This window comes from Manis pentadactyla, chromosome 14, assembly GCF_030020395.1.
Source record: "Manis pentadactyla isolate mManPen7 chromosome 14, mManPen7.hap1, whole genome shotgun sequence".
NCBI classification, from domain to species: Eukaryota; Metazoa; Chordata; class Mammalia; order Pholidota; family Manidae; genus Manis; species Manis pentadactyla.
The window spans coordinates 86,992,224-87,013,701 of NC_080032.1; positions in this window are offsets into that span (position 1 = coordinate 86,992,224).

A 21,478-nucleotide genomic window follows, 5' to 3' on the forward strand; every position below is an offset into this window, starting at 1 on the left:
CTTCAAAGAACAATAATAGAAATGCCCAAGTAGTTTACACTTGAGCTACAGAGGCAACATTCCTGGTGGAATTAGAAAACATTGATGCTGACCTGTGTGGTGTGGACTGTTACTGCAACAGGTATTTGGAGAAAGACACGGTCATGCTTGGTTTTGATTGTATGTAATTATGATTCTTTGCCAGCAACAGGAACTGACTGTACCTACTGTAAGAAAAACAAAGTTTATTGGAAGGGAGATCATGATATCCTGGCAAAATCTACAAGAAGATTAAAGAGCTGCCCACACTAATGACAGAACCCGAACTAAGGTGAACTGCTTGGTTGTGTTACAGGAACGCTGTCCCAGGAATAAGTAGGCTCCGTCTGTTTCTCCGTGTAGTGTCACTTCACTCACACATGTAAATCTCTGGAGAGAAAAGGTGACTGCTGGGACTTAGTCAAATGATAATTTGTTGGCTACGATAGACCAGAGAACCTTGATTTACAACCCACCAAAACGTTACATACACTTCTGCTTGGCCTGTGATGGAACAGGCAACGATGGACTAATGGGAAAGCCGGCTGTCTGGAGGCCACAGCCTGTGGCACCTCCCTGTTCTTCATTACACTTCCGCATTTAATTTGGAATCACAAAATGATAATCCGAAGCATCAAAATCTAAACAGATTTCCCACAATATTGACAACTGTAAGCGACGTGATTCCTTGTACTATTCCAGATGATGGTTTGAAGGCAGCAGGTGTGAAGAGCAGTTCCGACTCAGTGGTTTAGTTACTCTTTGACTTAGGATAAAGTACGTTCTTTAACTCCTCGGTTTCCTGTCTTGCAAACTTCTTCTGGCAATGAAGGCCAAGTCATACAATAACCTATCACAGCAGATGGATGAAATAAATGGAGGCACTAGTATTATTACTGAATGAACAAATGCATCTAGAATAGGCACAACCGAAGAGGTGGATACGACTCTGCTCCTCAGAGAAGCTTTCTTAGGCTTCCGTCAATACCTGCTAAAAATTATTAACCCAACACATCTTCTTCAAATCCTTATTGAATGAGAAAAAGTATAAATTAACTTTACACAGAAAGAAAAAAAAAAAAGGCAGGAATCAGAATTTTCTAAAATGGTTTATGGGAAGAAAATTTCATTTAACCTAGCCTTGTATTTTGAGGCAGAAGTCAACCACCTGTTTTTGTTTTGTTTTTTGTATTTTCATGTGATTGGTGGTTTGAGGTCAAGTTTACAGAGGTGTAACATGTCACCTGCTGCTGCTAATGAGACGATCTGTGACCTTGACCACGGTTCTGTCACCACATTCAGTGTTATATTCCGAGTGTCTTACTGGTGGTGTACATGGTCGTGTTGAACACTTGTGGTCCTGAAATCTAACAACAGGCAAAGAAAGGCATAGGTACTGGTAATTACTACTGATTTTTACCAAAAGGAACTAGGGTTCCTTTCATACAGTGAAGCCAGGAAGACACCCAGCTGGGGCCTAGTATGAAGGGGGTGCTTGTGGGAAGTCTCTTGGTGCTACCAGGCCCAGTGGAAATTTTGGGTGGAAAACTGATGTTTTTCATCATCAGATGCTACCAAAGCCTGACAAGCACAAGGAAACCAAGGCCCAGACCTTTTGGGAATGAAAGTGGGCTCACCCCAGCAGGCAACAGTGCAATCAGCCACAGTGCAGGCCTGGGGTGCATGCACTCTCACACGGATAGGGGCGTGGGGGGACTCAATCATGGCTATGTGGCCTTGGAATCAGGGGCCCCATTGGGGGGCGGCAGCTTCTTTTCACGAACTTTCTTACATTCAGTCTTTGCAGAGGTCCAGCTGGCCACCCTAGGGAAGGCGATTCTATAAGTCACCAGACGAAACGGAAGGGAAGAGGAGAGATGATTGTCGCAGAGAATGGGCTGTACTGGAACCACGCTGCGTGTCTCTTCTACTCCTCTCTCTCTGATTTTAGCTGTGGAGACTCGGGTCTGTGAAGACTTCAACCAGGTTCATTCAGGTGCTGCCTGAGAGCACGTTGCCTCGGACCAACGCCCTCACTGCCTCCAGGAAGGCCTCCATGGCGACGTGTCTGAGGTAACAGGACTGTCAGCATGCACGCTTGCCTTGCTGGAAAGTTCCGAGGCGTCAATGCCAGTGGGGGTGGGAGGTGACTGACAGCCGCCTTCTGTTTTGCTCCCCGGGGATTGTTCTGAGCGGCTCTTCGGGCGGCGTTCAGATGCTCCTGCAGAATCCGCCGCAGGTCATCCCCAGATCGGGGTGCGTGGCTCTGTGGGCCCTCTCGTCCTGCCCCCTTCTTCCCCTCTCCGACCCTCAGGCAGGTCCCTGCAGCCACATTCCCGAATAAATTACTCTCAAATGTGCTTTTCTCTCAGTCGCTACTTTTGAAAGAAACCAGACTGAGAAAAGAATATAGTTAGTATCCATTTCAATCCCCTTAGACTCTTACTGTGATGGAAGGTATGGTTTTTCTTACTTTTAAACTGATAAACTACCCACAGATAAAATTAATAAATCTGGACTAAATAAAGAAAATACCTGGCATGACATCATTTCATCTTTAAATGTATTAATGGGTATCTCTGATATACAAGGCCTTAAAAACATAACTATAATCCCATGATCATATTCTTAAAATGAATAATTTTTCTTTGATATCTACTAATGGCTAATATGTATTTAGTTTTCCCTAACTGTCTCAGAAGTGTCTTTTTACATATGATTTACTGAAGTCAGGATTGTAACAGGGTCATACATTATGTCTGGTCAATAAGCATCCTGCAGCTATTAATCTGTACCAGTTCTCTGTCTTCCTCCCTTCCTTCCATTTATTGCTTGGAGAAATTGGACCATTTGTCCTGTAGAATCCTGGATTTAGCTGATTGATTCCTCAAGGTTCACTTTAAATATCAACTCTTTTTAAGAAAACCTAAGCATCATTCCTAAAGAGTTTGCTTTGCAGAATGTATGCTGCTGATCAGGCTGGGAATGGTTCCTCTCTGCGTCCTTGGTGCTGAGTTTCTGATTTCCGACTTGAGTGCTTTACGTTCCCTCATTGCAGAGGCGCAGGCAAGCCCACTTCCTGTTCACTTGCAGGCAAGAGTGACCTCTTTACTGTATCTGTGCCCGAATGTACTTCTCCACTGAGTTGTATCTAGTTATTTACATCACACCTTATTCCATCGTGATTGAGGTGTCATAAATGTGTGCCTTATTTCAAAATCGAGAAGTTTAAAATAATGTATTAAGGAATCAGGCAAAAAGGCACCAAGGTAAGAAAAATAAATATAAAACTTCAGGTGTCACTCTGAACAGAATGATAGGCAGCAAGATGCTTTCCGGAGAGGACTATCGGTCATTCTGTGTGATGCTGACATATCCGTGATAGCACTGTTTGCTCACCACGCCAGCGCTTTACAACACTGCCTGACCCATAGCAAGAATCAGCAAGGAACTGTCAACTGACTCTTTATCTATGCCCAGTCACACAGTCTCCACATGTGACTGGCTGAAGCTACAGGCATACAGACAATTTAAGACATAAATTCTATCAGGTATGCATCCTTGGTATCGTCCTTCTGGAAATTACATATGAAGACACTGAGATTAGATGGCATGTAAGAGAAATTTCAGTAGGTTTCAAAGCTTGAGGTTCAAGGGTAAGATAGGGGAGAAAGCTTTTTCTAAAGACAAACAATAACAATTACTGTTTTCCTTCCATTAAGGAAAAAAGTGATGTTTATACCGTTGCTATGGAGCAAGATCAGGAGCAACTCCAAAATGAAGTGGTGACTTGACATGTTATCTTAGTAACTGGGAAAAAGTATGTCCTGTAATAAACAAAGAACAATTGTCTTCAGATTATATTCACAGAAGTGGTTTCAAACTGAAGGTCATCCATAGAATTGATGGAAATACTTCAGATTAGAGTTACGTGTTTCCCTGAACGCTACCTGTGTTTTTAAAAAAGAAACAAATAATTTAAGGCTCATTTAAAAGTATTAGGCAGCACAGGGCAGATCATTTCTAAAATTCAAAACAAAACTGAAACATAGTGAATATATGTTTTAAAAATATTTAGACAAAATAGGATTTTAATTTTTAGATACAGTAAAATGAATCCACAGTTTTGTTTCTTGTTAGGACCACTGAAATTAAGGTGGACTAAATAAAACCGTCATATCAACAAATGTTGCAAAGGGGAAAATTAACTTGAAAGTATTTTTAAATGTAAATTGACATGTAAAAATGAAATGAAAGTATGTCTCAGCTCTTACTCTGTACTTAGCATTGTCAGACCCTGGAGGCAAGGAAACTAATAAAACCAACTATAGGATTTGGTTCTTTCCTGAGAGCTGCTCACAAGCACCCTGTTACTGTAACATTATAATCAACTTTTCTGGAACTCTCTTGTCCCTTTACCTCACTATTTGGATCAGGATATTCTGGTGGCCAGAGATTTTTATATTCATGTCTGGACAAATGTTTCCTGACTGAATGTTAAGTCAAGCTCAGATACTGTTTTCTACTAGGGCATACATGTGTGACAGATTGCAAAAATGAGGAAAAATAAACTGTCCAAAATTTCATGACGTGACTTCTGTAGTACATATAGCCCTCTTGCCTAGGAATTAACCAAATGGAAACCCAGACATTTAGTAGATTTGCATTACGAAGGAGCATCTTCAGTAGCAGGACTCTAATTCTGGGTTCCTGTGTTCCACTGCGGTTGGCCATGTGTTTACGTTGAAGTGAGTCGGTTCAGTCACTGCTGTGCTCACTCACCCAGCTGACTGTCATCGCTCCCCACCACAGGCAAACACTGTGCTCAGCTCCAGGACTACAAAGACCAGTGGAGCCCATTCCTTTCCCTCAAGAGTCAGCAGTTTAGTAGAGGGAATAATAGCAAATCTAGGGTTACAATGTCCTCTGATAGAGCCAAGTTAGGAAGAGGTACGTAGAGGCAGCTCAGTGGGTAAGAGAAGAGTAAGGAGTGTGTTCTGAGGGAGGGAGCGTGCATTACACATCGGAGGAAACAGTGAATTCCATTTGGCTAGAGTGAAGGGTGACTATTGGGCACGATAGGAGGAAGATAGAGTGGGAAGCAGGAAGCGGGTTCAAACTTTCTTCTTTTATGTAGAGGCATTGATGGCTTTTTAGGGCAGGCAGTGACGCGATCAGATTTAAACCCTGGAAAGGAGACTGTGGATCTGTGTGGAGAGTCAACAGGGAAGGGCATCGGGGTAGAGGCCGCTGCAGTGAGCCAGGTCGGAACACGAGGTGCAGGATGGTGAGGGAGCCTGGCCGAAGAGGGGCAGGGGGAGAACTTGCCAGCACCTGGTAACTGGCACCATGTGGGAGGGAGGGCAAAGAGGTCAAGGGTGGTGCTCAGACTTGAGCAACTGGGTGGAGGGTGGTGCCCTTCACGAGATAGAAATCAGCTAAGGAGGGCAAGGTTGGGGAGAAAACAGAGACTTGAATTTTAAATTGAGTTTGAGATGTGCTGTCCAATTTTAGATGTTCAGTAAGGAGTTGGACATATGGGAAACACCAAGACTTACGAAGAGCACAGAGCAGGGAAAGTCCACAAGGGAAACTGCAAAGAAGTGAGAGATGTGGAGAATGGAGAGAGCGCAATGCTACACAGGCCAACCCAGGAGAGCGGAAAGAGGAAGCATCCATAGGACCACCCAAGGCAGAGAGAGAGGCAGGAAGGACACAGACCACGCCTGTTGGCATGGGCAGTTCCAGCAGAAGCTACGTTCCGGTAGATTAAGGAGGGAATCATGGTGAGAAAGTGGAGATGCCATGTCAGTTTCTCTTTAAAGACGTTTGTCTGTCAAGGGCAGTAGAGATCTTAAATACTAGCTCGGTGAGAATATCAAAGGTAAAAGGGATTTTGATTTTTTTTTTGAAGTGTGAAAATGTTGAAAGGAAAGAGCTCATCAAATCTGAAGATAAAGGTGCAAAAGAGAAAATTGATTGATAGCAAGTTCCTACGGGCCAAGAGGGCATGGATGAAAGACCCGGGCATAAAGAAGGAAGGACATGAAAGGTAGGGCAAAACTGAGAAAATTCTGGCTTGACTGGGTAATTCTCTTAGTCAAGAGGGTCACTGTGCTTTGACCGGTTTGATGAGGTCATGTAGACATGGCCTTGGAGTTTGACATCATGTCAAGAGAGAAGAAACAGTAGCAGCTGGTACCACAATAAAAAGCAGTGGACGGGTTGTTGATTATCTTAAAATATTTTTTAACTTCTAACACTTCCAAAGAGCTATTAATAATCTCACCCATGAAAGAAAAACATTGTCATTTTTCCTTAATGAAAAACGTATTCTCGGCCACAGCTGCTGTGATCTTATCAACATCTGTCCATGCCTTATGGAAAAGCTTGTTTTTCAAATGAAACTAGAATAACAAGCCTGACACTTAATATACTGAATATGCAATCTTGTCTCATGATGCAACAATGAGTTTATTTTCAATATGAAATCTGGATGAAAAATTTCAGGTTGTAAGAGGAAATTACAAATGTAAATATATTTTAAATATAAGTCTCTAAATAACAGTGTCATGAATTTATCAATAGGATTACTAGTTTACCTGAAGACTTGTGGTACATTCTTTATTAGAATTATGGTTTTTTTTAAAAATAGTGAAGGTTTTTTGTAGTTTTGATTCTATGAATTTTCATTGAATTACTTATATGAGAGTCATTTGCTGTAAAGGTTACACAGTGATATGAATGTGCTTAATGGCACCAAACAGTATGCTTAAAAATGGTTAAAATGGTAAATTTAGGTTATGTGTAATTTATCATAATAAAAAGTCACCTGCTATACAATTTATTATGATTTAGGCTGGACAATTTATTGTGAAGATAAAATATAAACAGGAAATTCGGTATTTTGATGTTGCGATGAAAGGGCACTTGGATATACCACATTTTATTTATCCATTAATCTGTTGATAGACATTTGGGTTGTTTCCACTCTTTGGTTATTATGAATAATGCTGGTGTGAATATTAATGTACAAGATTTTGCATGGATATATGTTTTCATTTGGGGGGGGGCATAGTCCTAGGAGTGGTGACTCTATGTTTAACCTTTTGAGGAATTGCTAGACTGTTCTCCAAACGGCTGCACCTTTCACATTCCTACCAGCAGTGTGAGAGGGTTCTGATTTGTATATCTTTGATGGCGAATGATTTTGAGCATCTTTTCATGTGTTTACTGCCTATTTGCATGTGTTGCATACCTGTTTTCTTTGGGGGGATGTCAGGTTCTAGATACTAAGGAAACAGAAGCCTAAATGTAGAAAGACATTTAATCTTTGAACTTTTCACTAAACAGTATTTATGATGAGATATCTGGATAACTCCAACTTTCTCAAGGTCAAGTGAAAGCTGTCAGCAGGTTCAACTAATCTTTCTATTGTCTTCTTCATAATTAGGATATTTTTGTTTAGGAAACTATGTTTGCAAAAGATTTTTATCAAATTCTGTAACTTATTTTCCCCCACAAAAATTCATAGAATTACCTTGAAAAATCCCAATGGAAAAATTGCTTGTACTTGAGAACATGCATTTCTAGAGCAGTAGCATTGGCAGTCAAGAAGATTAGGAAGCTGGGACATAAGAATTTAACCTTGCTTTGCCGCTCATTCTTGCCATGACCTTGCAAACTTATTTAACATGTTCTTTGGCCACCAAATGAGGTTGATGAGATTCTTTAAGTTAAAAGAAAAAACAATTATAAGATCGTGAAAATGCAACTTAAAAGCATTAAATAAAGGGATCTTGTGGAAGGGCATTCAACCACTTTATGATTATCGAAGATATATTTATTTTCTCCAATGTTATATTTATTAACAGAAAAGTTGGGGGGCAGTAATGAAGAAGAAGAATGTTATTCCTGCTGAGAAATAGAGACAAAAGCGGTGATGAATGAAATAACATGAATCTTCAAAACCATCCCCCCCCAAAAAAATACACACTCAAAATATTTTTCTTTTAGAGAAGTTTCTTCCAGAAACCCAATATGAATTTAAACACTCTAGGTTACAATTAGCCTAAGAACCACTGAGATTCAACCTTTAAAGCTTTTAAGAAGTTTTTAGTTTGACTTTGTCAGTTAAGAAATTAAGAGAGAAGAATTTCTCCAAAATATATTAGCACCATTCTTTTAGTATGTGATTTTGGGTTAATTTTTGGAGGCATTTGAGTTATCTGGTATTCAGGAATGCAAGTATAGGGGTAATGTGCAAGAATTAGAAGGTATACTTCAGAATTTGTGGTAATATTAGAGAGACAGCCAGGATTAATCATGTGTTTTGCCACCTCACAGAGGTCCACGAGGGGGCGCTCTCTTGCTGAGTTTTTTTTGCTTTGTTTTGTTTTTACTCGTTAAGTAAAAACAGATTTTATGATAAAGAATTTGGTAATATATATCAATATGTTTAGTTTCTCATGACTATTTAAATTGTGCCATGCTCATCTCCTTCCTTTGCCATCTTTCTCCCTGTGATTCCTTTTTTGTTGTTACTGTGGTAAATATCTTTAACATAAAATTTACCACTTAAGCCATTTTCAAGTGTACAGTTCTGTGGCATTAAGTACATTCACACTGTTATGTAAATGTAACCACCGTTGCCATCCCTCTCCAGAACTTTCTCATCTGCTCAAACTGAAACTCTGTGCCCATTAAATGGCCCTATTTCCCCCTCTCTCTAGTCCCTGGTGACCACCAGACCTTCCACCCCTATTATTTCACTACTCTTGTTACCTCATGTAAGTGGAAGCATATAATATTTGTACTTTTGTGACTCACTTATTTCCCTTTGCCTAATGCTTCAAAGTTCATACATGTTGTTCCAAATGATTCTGAAACAATATTAAACTAACCTTATTAAGTAAAATAAGCTCTAGAAAAAACTAGGTTAAATGAGGCTCGTGTTACTGGCACCTCTATTCTGTGCCAGATCTTTATTATCTGTTATCCATCTTTTTTTGCAGTTGTCCACATCCCCCAACTTCCTAACTAATTCACCACTATTTAAAGGGAATAAAGAGTTGGTGAGATGGCTTTAGATTTTGGAACATAATTTGACATCACATTTCCATTGAATGTAGGATGCTCCCTTAGTTTTGAAAATATCAGTAAGTTATTTTGGGACTTAACAGGTTTAGATTTTCTGGACCATTGAATAATAACAAGTGTGAACATATGCTTAATGTATGTAAGGTGTAATTACACAAATACTATGTGGATTGTCTTATGTACTCTTCAAAATGACCCTGTAAAATAGCACCTTGAAAACTGAAGTCCCCATGGTTAAATGGGCAGCTTCTATGTAATTGGAGCATTAGAATACAAGCCGAGGAGTTTCACTCAATACCTTAAACTATGATGGTCATGCTACCATGCTGAAGGTTTTTACTCATTCTATTTTTGCAACCAGATAACTGTTTTATGACTTTGGGCAAAGCACTTGGCCTGAATTCTGATCTGTATAATGAAGGTCCTGGGTTAAAAGCTTTCTCACCTCTTTTCCTTTCTTTTGGCAAGAGAGAGTCCTCCGGCTGTGCAAAGTCATTTTTCTTTCCATGGCTGGAAGGCTGCCTGGCTTACCTGTAACTCAGTTTAGCAGAGTCAATAGACTTGAAAGGCTGTTTCACTCCACCAGCCAACAAAGAGCAGATGGCTGTCTATTTCTTGTGTTCTAGAGGAGGCTATTTGTCGGTGATAATGGAGAAAACTTTGGATAAGCCCTCCCTTGGCATATGGTATGTTTAGATGCTAAGCGCTGCCTTATCTGTGAGCACTTCGGTTTGGTTGCACACTAGCCTGGTGAATATAAAAATAGTGGTAAATAAAAAATAATAACTGATTCAGCAACCTGGAATTTTATCTCCTCTCTTTCTGTTAAAAAATGGTTGGTAGCTGAAAATGCTCCATTAGTTGGAGGTTTAAGACAGAAAAGGTAGAATGAAGACCCTTGATAATGTGGTCACTATATGTGTATATATATATAGGTTCCTATATATGTACAATTACATATATGGAGAGGGTGGTCAAGTATACTCAGTGAGCACATGGAAAGTACTTTTCATGTGGAAGAGCTGCTAAAGCCTGAGATTGGAGTTGGAGAATATATGGGCAAGAAACAAATGAAACAAGAATTCTAGCAAGAATTTGGGGCTTTTATTACATAGCTGGATGGGCAGGAGCTCACCAGAAATGACCTTAGCTTCAAGGAAGGGAGACATACACACTGGTTCTCTGAAGCAGGGTTTGCTTTAACCAAATTTCGGTGAAGGTTATTAAAAAAAGGAAACTATATGATTTATTTCTCTATAATAAGCCTTGCCTAATTTAATCTTTTCAGCAATTTTATAAGGTAGGCGGTACTAGTCACATTGTATAGATGAGAAAATGGAGACTTAAGAGATGTTCAGTAACTTGTTAAAGATCACATAATTGGAAGTAAATGTGGAATATGAATACACAATTTTTAGCTCGTTTTTACATTGTGCTCTGAGATCATGAACGTTTATTATTTCTTTCATACTGTTAGTCTCTGACCAATGCCAAAAAGCAAGACTATTCTGTTTAAATGTTCTATTTTTACTAAATAAATATCAGGGACTTTGATGCTTTCTAGTGGGCTTTTGAGTGTCAGAACACACTGTTTTTATTGTATATATTACATTCTGTTGCATATATAATTTCCCCACACTATCACATTAATTTTAATAGGGAAACTGTGCATAGTCTAAGAAATAAGACAATTATAAGCTCCTTGAGGGTCTTTACAACTTAGCCAGTCCAGTTTCTGACTCAGTTTGAAGGCCAAGATGTCATGGCCCCAAGGAGAGTCCTTGGTGTGTCTGTATAGCTTGGCCAAGGGGTAGGTGGGCATTTCTTTCAGAAGCTGTGGTGTTAGATTCTCTGGAGATGGAATAAAAGAAGGAACCTGATTATGTAACATCATAGAGTTAGAACTAGATAAATGTGATGTTACGCAGGACATAGTGTGCTGTGATCTCATGTCACAATGACAAGGATGATGGCTTATCATAGCGTCTGTATGGCTGCCCCATACCCCAGCTCAGTTCATTCTCACTGTCATCCAGGTTATAAATAAATAAATAAATATATATATATATATGTCATCCACATGTTTTTCCCATTTCTCCTATTTTATAGAAAATACAAATAATCAAGGGAAATGAGGTTCGGAGACATTAGCCATCTTACGTGGGGGACCCGTGGATGCAAGAGAGTGGCTCACCGATCCCCTTTATCTTCTGGTTTTTCCACATCCCTTTGCTGTTAGAAAGGTCTTCATTTTCCTCATTCTTCATCTGCAGCCTATATCTTTCCCAGGTATTATTCATACTTCGGTTGTAGGGAACCTATGGCTGTGATAGTAAATTTATAGTTACCTTAGAGGAGCTTAAGTAGGTCACATTTTAAAAATGAACCACATGCAAAGAAACATAGACTTCTATGTCAATTTCAGACATTTGAATATAGTTTTCAGCAAGATCCTGGATAAGAATTCTCTCCCGGAATTCAAAGGAACCACCAGTAGTCTGTCCCTATTTGTCCGACTCAATTCAACAAAACACATACTGATGCAAACCACAGAATTAGGGACTGTGAGAGATCAAATACAATAATACTATGTTTGCTCTTCAGTGGTTTACTAATTATGGAAAAAGCACACTCTTTCCTGTCTATTCTTTGCTTTCCCCATTGTTCCATGAAAGATTTAAAAAGTCACAGGAATAAACTTTAATAAGATGGGATCCAAATCTTCCAGGCTTCTAAGGAACCCCTCTTTAAAAAAATAACCAAATATATTATTTTTTGCAAGAAAGTGACATTTGACTAGAGGGAATTTAAAACCAACATACCTACAGTCTTTCTGTGAATTCACAGAAATATTCAAATGTCTTGACGAACACCAACCACTTCCTCCTAACTGGCTCACAATTCTCATCCACTTTGGATGCTCTCACCATTGCTGCTTTTACCTGATAACCTCGTATCTTTCATCAACTTTATTGTGAAATAGTGTGCACATGATGCTGGCACTACCTTTGTATCAGTTACATATTGCCTCAATAGTGATATATAACACACACAAAACCTGAGTGGCGTACAACCATGCAGGGCCATGCTCCCCTGCTTGGGTGATCAGCTAGGTGGCTTTGCTGCTCTCATTCGGGCTTGCTCCCCCGCCCCGGAGGCTGTGATCTGTGATCCGGATTTAGGAGGACCTCCCGGTGACAACTGGGGATGCTCACCTATGCTTCCCTTACCTCCAGCTGCCCAGGAGGCTGCACTGCACGTATTCTCGGGCAGTGGAAGAGGGGGCACCGCAGGCACATGCTTGAGTCACCTTAAGGAACCCAAAGCCAATCACATGGCCAAGCCTATCGTCAGAGTGCAAAGGCCAGGTTCACAGAGGGGTTAAAGATACCGAGAAGACCACATATCCGTCATTTTGAAAAAATCTGCCCCAGTGAGACAAAGACAGGGATATATTCAGTCGCCACCTAAATAACTTGAGTATTTGTCCCCCAAACATAATTACTATTTATGTTATCTCAAATGATATAAATGAGTTCAAATGTCCTGTGCCAATTTTGAGAAGTGCCTAAAGTGAATTTTTGAACTTAAAAAAGTAACTGAGTGCAATATGTTTATTTTTAATATCCATAATAATGGAGAAGAGGTGGCTGGTTTGGTTTTCGTTTTCTCTTATTTTCTGTTATTGTTGTTTTTAAAAGATCAGTTGAGAATTGGATTTAAGACTGAATATAAATTATATCATGTTCAGTTTATTGACTCCTAAAAGAATGTTGATATTGCAGATAGGATAGATGTGAGAAAATCCTTATAATCTGTGGTTCAGAATATCCAGTTAGATTTAGGAAATGCCTATAGAGAGCAAAATTAAAGTTTAGGGAAAAACATTAAAAAATTGATTTCCAAAACACTATGTGGCCGTTTAAAAATTCTAACTAAAAAGAAAAAAATGTTCCCATCATCACTTGTACATAAAATATACATCTGTTCCAGCATCACGTTTCATCATTTTTGCTGTAAAATTCTGTGGCCCATAAAGTAGATATAACAGTCATAACATTTATAGTGGGGATGAAAATATTTTCTATGCCTAATTTTATTGACTTGAATTTTGATTTGAAAAATAATTTTAAGACATCATAGAATAAAACCACCTCCAAAAGAATTTCTTTATTGTCTTTTTGAATTTCTGAAATTTTGAAAGATTAGGGGACAACAAGACAATTTCTTCAAAAAGGAGAAGCCAAGTTATAGCGATGCAGCCCCTCTGGGCTTCGCTGATTTTCCCAAAGATAAGTAGTGGTAAATGTTCCCTGCATACCATTAATGTCTATTTAATTAAAACACCATTTAGATTTTTATTATAAAATATGAAAAAGATATTGGACATGAAGTGCCCAGTGATAGAAACACTAGCGATCTGTATTTTTTGGACATTTTTTATAGACCCATTTTATCTTTACTGTAGAGAACTTAGAAAATACCAGCAAAAGAAGAAAGTTAGGAACCTCTGGAATCCCACAGCAGAGGGCAGGAGTTTATCCTGTCAGGTTTTCCTGTGCATATATTCACATGATCATTAATGCCTTTTTGTAGGGGCGGAATCACCCATTTTGCAACCTTCCTTTTTCATTTTAAAACATGTTGTGAATATTTTTGATGTTATTTCATGTTCTTCTGCCATGTAATCTTAATTGTAATTCCTACTTCAGGAATATACCACATTTTTTTAAACAAATTATCAGACATTTAGACTGTTTGCATTTTCTCCTGTTATGAGCAAATTTATGATATTTCTCTTGCTAAGGGAAATTGTGGTGAGTTTGAAGACCAGCATATTTTTATGTTTCACTTTGAAATCAGCCTCTTCTTTTCTCTTTCTTCTTTCTGGTTATGTAAGTTGTAATTTTTTCTTTCTTTTTGGTCGTGTTTGTGTTTGTTCTGCTTTGATTTCCTTTACTTTGCCAGGACAGGCTCAGAGCATTTCACTGAATCTCGTGCCGAGAGACACAGAACCGTTTTCCTGACCTCCCAGTTCTCTGCACCTCAGCAAAACTGTCTCCACTTGTACATTAATCACTCTGCTGATCTGTCCTTTACAAACAGGAACATCTGTATGCTCACTGTCACCACATCTCTCATCTGCACTCAAGTTTGTTCTCGACAGCCATGTCCACCCCGCGTGATGCTCAGACCAGCGGCCATGGGGTTTGGTAGAAATGCAGTCTCAGACCCCAGACCCACTGTCAAAATCTGCATTGGGACAAGGAGCTCAAGTGGCTCCCAGGTACCCTGGAGTGTGACAAACTCGCTCTATGACACCAATCACATGTTCCTCAACATGCATCTTGGCATTTCTAGCCTCCAGTGCAGATTTTAATTTGGTCATTATATCCTGGGCTTCATTGAGGAAACTTTCTAATCTCAGCAGACAGTTTACTTGAGCTTCTGTAGCAAAATACCACAGCCTGGGTGGCCTCATCAACAGAAATTATTTTCCCACAGTTCTGGAGGCTAGAAGCCCAAGGTCAAGGTGCCAGCATGGTTCATATCTGATGAGATGGGTCGCTCTGGCTGACACGTGTGTCTTCACGTGGCCTTTCTTTACACACACACACACACACACACACACACACTGAACTCTCTGCTGTCTCTTCTCGTAAGGACACTAATCTTACTGGATCAGGGTCCCTGCGTATTACCTCAGTTAACCTTATCACTTTCTGAGAGACCCCATCTCCACACAGAGCCACACCGGGGGTTAGGGCTTTCACATATGATTTTGAGGAAGACACAGCAATTCAGTCCTTCATTCCGCATTTTCCTCTGCACCTTACTGCGTTCACCATCCTCTTCCTTCCCACTCTATCACTTCTTCACCTCACAGTGCTGCTGTTCAGTTTCTCTAATATTTTTCTCTGACTCCTTTTTTCACAGAAGCCAAGACTCCTTTATTGATAATAACAGTGTATTGAAATTTTCTCCAGGGTCTTATATTTTTAGAAATATTCTTCCTCTAGTCGTTTTAGTTATCACTTTTCCTTTCTTTTTTTTGTTGAGATGTAATTGACATGTGGCATTATGTTAGTTTCAGGGGGACGGCATGATCTGATCTATGGTGCAAGACGACCACATGCAGTCATCATATTCTTTCTTTCCACGAGGACTTTTAAGATCTCTCTTAACAACTTTCAAATATGCATTATGGTATTAACTGCAGTCACCACGCTGTACGTTGCATCCCAGTGACTGATTTCTCTTGTAACTGAAAGTCTGTGTTTGATCACCTTTAACCATTTCACCCTCTCCCACTTAATTCCTCTGACAACCGCCAATCTGTGCTCTATCTCTATGAGTTTGGGTGCTTTTTGCTTTCTTATTCCACATATAAGTGAGATATTATGATATTTGTCTTTGACTTATTTCACTTAGCATGATACCCTGAAGGTCCATCCCTATCATTGCAAATGGCAGGATTTCCTTATTGCTCCCATATAGCAAAACTCATTCCCCCTTCACCCACATGTCCAATATTTTTTTGTGTGCCTTACTAATTCCCACACAAAGAGATTCAGTCCTAAGTCTTAGTGTTTGTCAATAAACCAGAAAATAAACAGGCAAGTCCCGCTCATGGTAAACTTTCCAAATTTCTAGTAGAATTGCAGACAGATATGCTCTAATCTGCCTCATTTCCAGTTTCTTGCTGGCTTTCATTCAATTTTTCCATTGTCTTCTGCAGTAGTTTTCTCCCCTAACCTTACTGATTTGAATTAATTGGGTACATGAAGAGGTTTTATCTCCAGCCTTTTTTTTTTTTTTCTTCTGCATCTCTGACCGTAACTCTTGACTTTTGGAAATTACACTCTTTAAATCCAAGGGCTACCACCAGCCGCCTTCCACGCTGGGAGTTTCTGCCTTTGTGCACAGGCAGGACACCAACAGGGAGGAGCCGGGGTGCCCCCTGGCGGCGGTGTCATAGGGCAGCACCAGGAAGTAGGGTTTGCTGATCCCACACACAGAGCAGGTATGAACACTTTCTAGACTTTTTTCAAATTATCTCACTCATTCTTAAATCAAACGGAGCCTATCTATCTATAAGGCAAAATTTGAATCATTTTCTCCTTATCCTTTGCTACCAGCCTTATTATCATTGGCAGCCCAGTTCATGATTCCAGCACAAAGGGGTCCAATGTCAGCTTTCAGTCCTTGTTTCCATTTGCTTTTCTGCACTGTCACTGGCATGTTAAAGGGCAATCGTGTGAGGCTTCCTTCACGTTACTAGTTTATCATTATTTTTAACCGATAATCCCAGTGCTTTTCCTTTACTCCATGTTTCATCCAGAGAAAGGTCAGGGATTCCCTTACAAAATTGATAAATATCTACTAAATAGCTTAAGATAATTGCTCAGTAATCGTTGGCACCTTCCCATTTTATTCCAAAATATTTTGCGCTTTTTTTTTTTTTGCCATAGATCACATGTTTACTTCCTACTTGGAAATCTTACTTTACATCCATCTCCCCTGTATCACAAGCTAAACTGATCGAACTTTGTGCTGATAAAGGCAAACACAAAACATTGGTATTAAAATATAAAATTAAACTCTCAGTCTTTCCACTAATTAAAGAATATAAAATTGTCTTTTAAAAATAAATATGCATGAACACTAAAATAAATTTGCTGTAGGACAACAATTTAATGCATTATTTTCTCTTCCCATACAGTTCACATATCCTAAATTAACCTCAGATGAAGTGGCCACCAGGTATTCTTTGCTGGTTTCTTTCTGCTTGTGATGTCAGCATTTTTCACATGAAGACAGTGACTGGGGAGCAGCTAATCATTCTTTTTAGATTTCTACTATATGAATGAATAAATAACATTTGGAAAAATGACCAAAACGTAAAGTGTTAAGGTTTCCTTAAGGAAACAAATATGTTTACTCTAAGAATTGGAAGATAAAAGGCTGGACTTGTAATATAAGACAAATTATGCAAATGCTTATACATATTTGTAAAATCATGCTTTATAAAAGAATTATCTCATTTTAGTGAGGAAGTTATTTTTTTTTAAAGCTGTCATATATGGAAGGAGGCAGAGTATGCACATATAAATCAAATAAAGGAAAATATTTCTATTTATTTTACCCATTTTATAACTTTCACATGTTGGCTATTTTCCTCAAATGTAACCCTGGCCTTGAACTGATGATACAACTACAAGAATTAACAAAAAGAGAAAGAAAGGGGGTGGCACAGGATCAAGACCAAAGGGAAAAAACTGTTTCCTACTTTTCCCCCTACGTGGACAGGATTCAAAAGAACAGAATAAATTGTTCCAAATTAGAGCTGTGGACCGCTAGCACTAATACATTTAGTCAAAATTTTGATGATTTTACTAATTATCAGCAATCTTTCATTTGAACCATTACATTAGTATAACCAATTTTGTTACACCTATTGAATTACCCAGAATATAGTGAATACAATGTGAAGAATCATCTAATAAACAAAACCCATATATTTGGTAGTGTTTGGTAAATCTGTTTATGGATGTCCCACTGAAATATGTAAATAGTCAAATTGATAGCTAAGCTCTTTCAAATACAAGCTTAGTTATTTATGGCAGTAGATACTCTTTCTGGCTTATTTTGCTTCTTTTCTGTATGACTAAATCTCAAATCTGCTCCTTTCAAACTTATACTTGACCTTTGAGTTTCTCTCTCTCCTCTTTCCCTCCCTTACCATCTTCCTTTTAGAAAGATACCAACAATGATGAAAGAGGTAAAAGGGAGATCAGCAGGTAATTTTTAAGTTAAAAGGTGGTGATATTTATTCATTATTGTCTGTATAGGATAACATAATTTAAATCTTTATAAATCTAAGCAAATTTATAATTACCTCTGTACTAAGGTGACACACACACACACACAGATAGATTTGAACTTAATTGTGCACGGCTTTCTCTCCCCTCCATGCCTTCCCCAGGTCACCAGATTCCTTTAGAACTAACCTTTTTAAAAGATAGAAATGATACATTTTCAAAGTTAATTTTCTTTTAAGTCAAAGAATTCAAAAGGCAGAAAATGAAGGCTAGTATTTCCTTTTCCCTGCCAAGCTTAGTTTCATTTCCCAGAGGCAACTTCTTTCAACAGTTTGTTTTGCTCTCCTTGTGGTTCCATTTATACCCATATATGGCGACTATTTATGTCAATTCCTTGCTGCATTTATCTGCTACGAGGTATGAGGAATTTAGGTCACTTGCACTTCCACTTTCCTAATTAGTCCTCCTCGAAACAGTACACTTGAGTCCCTATTTATATGGTTTATGCAAGATCAACCAACTCGTGCCATGAGATGGGAGGAAATGCCCCTTGCCCTCCCTTCCCGGGCGCTTCTTTGACTGACCTTTAGTTGTATTATTTTACACTGCCAAGGTTATCATGATTATCTTTTTTACTATCACTCATGCGCTCACATTCTTAGCAATGCTTACTTGGCTTCCATTTGTATAATTGACTTATGTGAAGAGCCTGGAAAAATTAATCCACTGTGGAACTCATAATGGAGTGTGACTCGAGCCGGTGACAGGAGGAAGGACATCCTGTCATTTACATTTTGCCATTTGAAGGAAAACCATCGAGGGTCTGAATAAAATGGATCCTCTTATAGAATTTTCTAGCGTTTTCCACTGCTTTTGAGGTGCTGGCATTTTTTTAGGCACCACTTTGTTTTGTTTTGTTTTGGGTTATATATTTTATTTTCTGTAGTCCAGTCCATTCACTTATGGTATACAGGTGGTATGTTCTCTAAGTTTTTGTATCTAAAAAAAAAATTTAATTTTTGCTCAGATATGACTGATAATCTGCATGAATAGAGAATCCTAGGTTTAAGTAACTTTTTAAGAACCTGTCTGATAGCATACTCCAAGTTCTCTCACCTTTTCCCCAATAATCATGTGCTTCGCCTCATGCCAATCGCCCGCTTCACTTCCACGGTCTGAGCTTGGACCTCGTCGTTAGCAATGCTGCCATATCATAATCTAAGACATCCCGCTCTCCCCCTGCCCCTGTCTTTCCAGCTAAAAGTCCTCACACCCAGTGGATCTCCACTCCATTGATTCTATCACCTTTATACCGCCCATAATTTTTGTCTTGTCCTCATTTATTTCCCATTTTAGATTCCATAGTCTATCATATCCCTTGTCTTACTTTCTCTCCAGTTACTTCTGGCAAAACCCTAACTGTAGTTCAGACTGAATTCTGTTTCTATTCATTGCTTTTTCCCCAAGCAGCTGAATGTGGCTGGAGAAAAACACGTGATTCTGAGCGTTGTCACATTAATTTCATGACCACTAATTCCAAGGCGGCCTCAGTATGGATGGCACTGCAGTGTATTATATTTCTCTGGTTAACTAGCCCCAACTCTTTCAACCACCAAAACAACTCTTTCTGTCCTGTGTTTTTCTGTATAAGCTTTCAATTCCATCTGTGTGCCCCAAGTGAAAGTTGGTACCTATGCTGATGACACCCCACCACCACCACCACCCATTTATCAGCACTGTGGGGCTTCATTTTTTTGAAAGTTTCTCTTACATTGTTTTCTGAGAGGGAAGGGGGAGAGAGGGACAGGCAGCAGATGGACACACAGGTTGATACTTTTATCTCTTTATTAATTTCATTTGGTTCAAAATTTACTCTCTTCTCTTATGAGAATTATTTGCCACATAGATTTTTTGCCATAACTTTTCAAAGCGTGAAATATATTTTTATAAAATCCCTGATTTTACTTTATGAATGGGATGGGAAAGGCTAGATCCAAGAAACCTGAACAAAGGAAAGGCATATAGATGCTTCATTTGTTCATTCACCAAACATTTATTGAGTGCTGACCAGGTTACAGACACGATGCCCCCTCTGAGGATGTAGAGATAACGGACAAACACAATAACAACAAAAAGCCCCACACCTCAAAGCCCAGTAAAGATCTCAGATTCTAGTCCATCAAAGCATGTCACTATTTTAGTGACAGTGAAACAGGCTCACATGTGGAATAGAAGTAAAATTATGAGAAAGATTGTTTTCAGGGTTATACAGGGTTGTTAAGTAAATTAAGTAAATTTAGAGAAATATTTAAGGATGGGATAAATTGTCTATTACTAGGATTTTAGGTTTATATTCAATTTTCTTTATAAGAAGTAAGGAAAAGGTAAGTGGTACTGAAGTGGTTTAAAAAGCATGTCCGCACATTTTGGACACACATCCCTGCAAAAGGTGAAGCCCAACTGCCCTTGCCTTGAATGTGAGCCTGACTTAATGACTGGCTTCTGACAGCTAGAATGGGGGTCGAGGGGACAGTGCGTGGCTTCTCAGCTCAGATCATAAGAGACATTGTGGATATGACCACGCTCTCTCATGGATTGTTCTGCAGAAGTCAGGCACCTTCTATGTCACGAGGACACTCAGGAAGCCTGTGGATAGGCTCCCACAGGGACGAGCTGAGGCCTCCGCCCAAAAGCCACAGTGGGGTGGCCATGTGACAGAGCCGCCTTGGAAGTGGCACCTCCAGCCCAGTGAAGTCCTCAGACGACTGTATCCCCTGCTGTCCCTGAGCTCAGCCTCGTAAGAGACCCCAGGCCAGAACTGCCCATCTAACCTGTTCCCAAGTTCCCTGACCCGTAAAAACTCTGATGCTAATAAATGTTTATTGTTTTAAGTTACTACATTTTGACCTAATCTGTTATGCTGCAATTGAATAACTGTACACAAAATGGGGCTCATGAAATCAGGAATTGAAGGAACAAGCTAAAAATCCAATTCTGATAACCAGACAGTAAATTCTAGAAGTTTAGGATACTAGTTTTTTACATCATAATGTAATTGCTTCATTATTTCTTTCTGGGCAAAGTGTATTATGGAAAAACCCAACTCAACTGTTAGTGAAAGAGAAATAGAATTTTTACTTAAAAGGGAAAGCACAGTTTTACTCCAGGCTCTAGAGAAAATTGTAGGTTGTATAATCTCGCCCCACAATTTTTTTTGTTAGTTTATGATTTCTTCGATGATTTTAAACTGCTAACAAAAAGGTACTTCAGAAGGCAACTGCCATAAGAGTTTTGACTTACTGCATAGCGGACAGACTTGGCCTGTGTGCAATAAACGTACTATGAGATGTGATCACATGACTGAGACTTGTGCACATTTCCTTACAAATAACTGCGGAGGTGTAAGAAGAAACTCGACCTTGAAATTAGACTCCTTCTGTCTTCTTCTTCCCAATTAAGAAAACAGCCTCGTGTACTTGGGTGCATAAGGAAATAACAGAATACGGGCCATCTGCCAGGACCTGGTGGTTTTTGAAAGG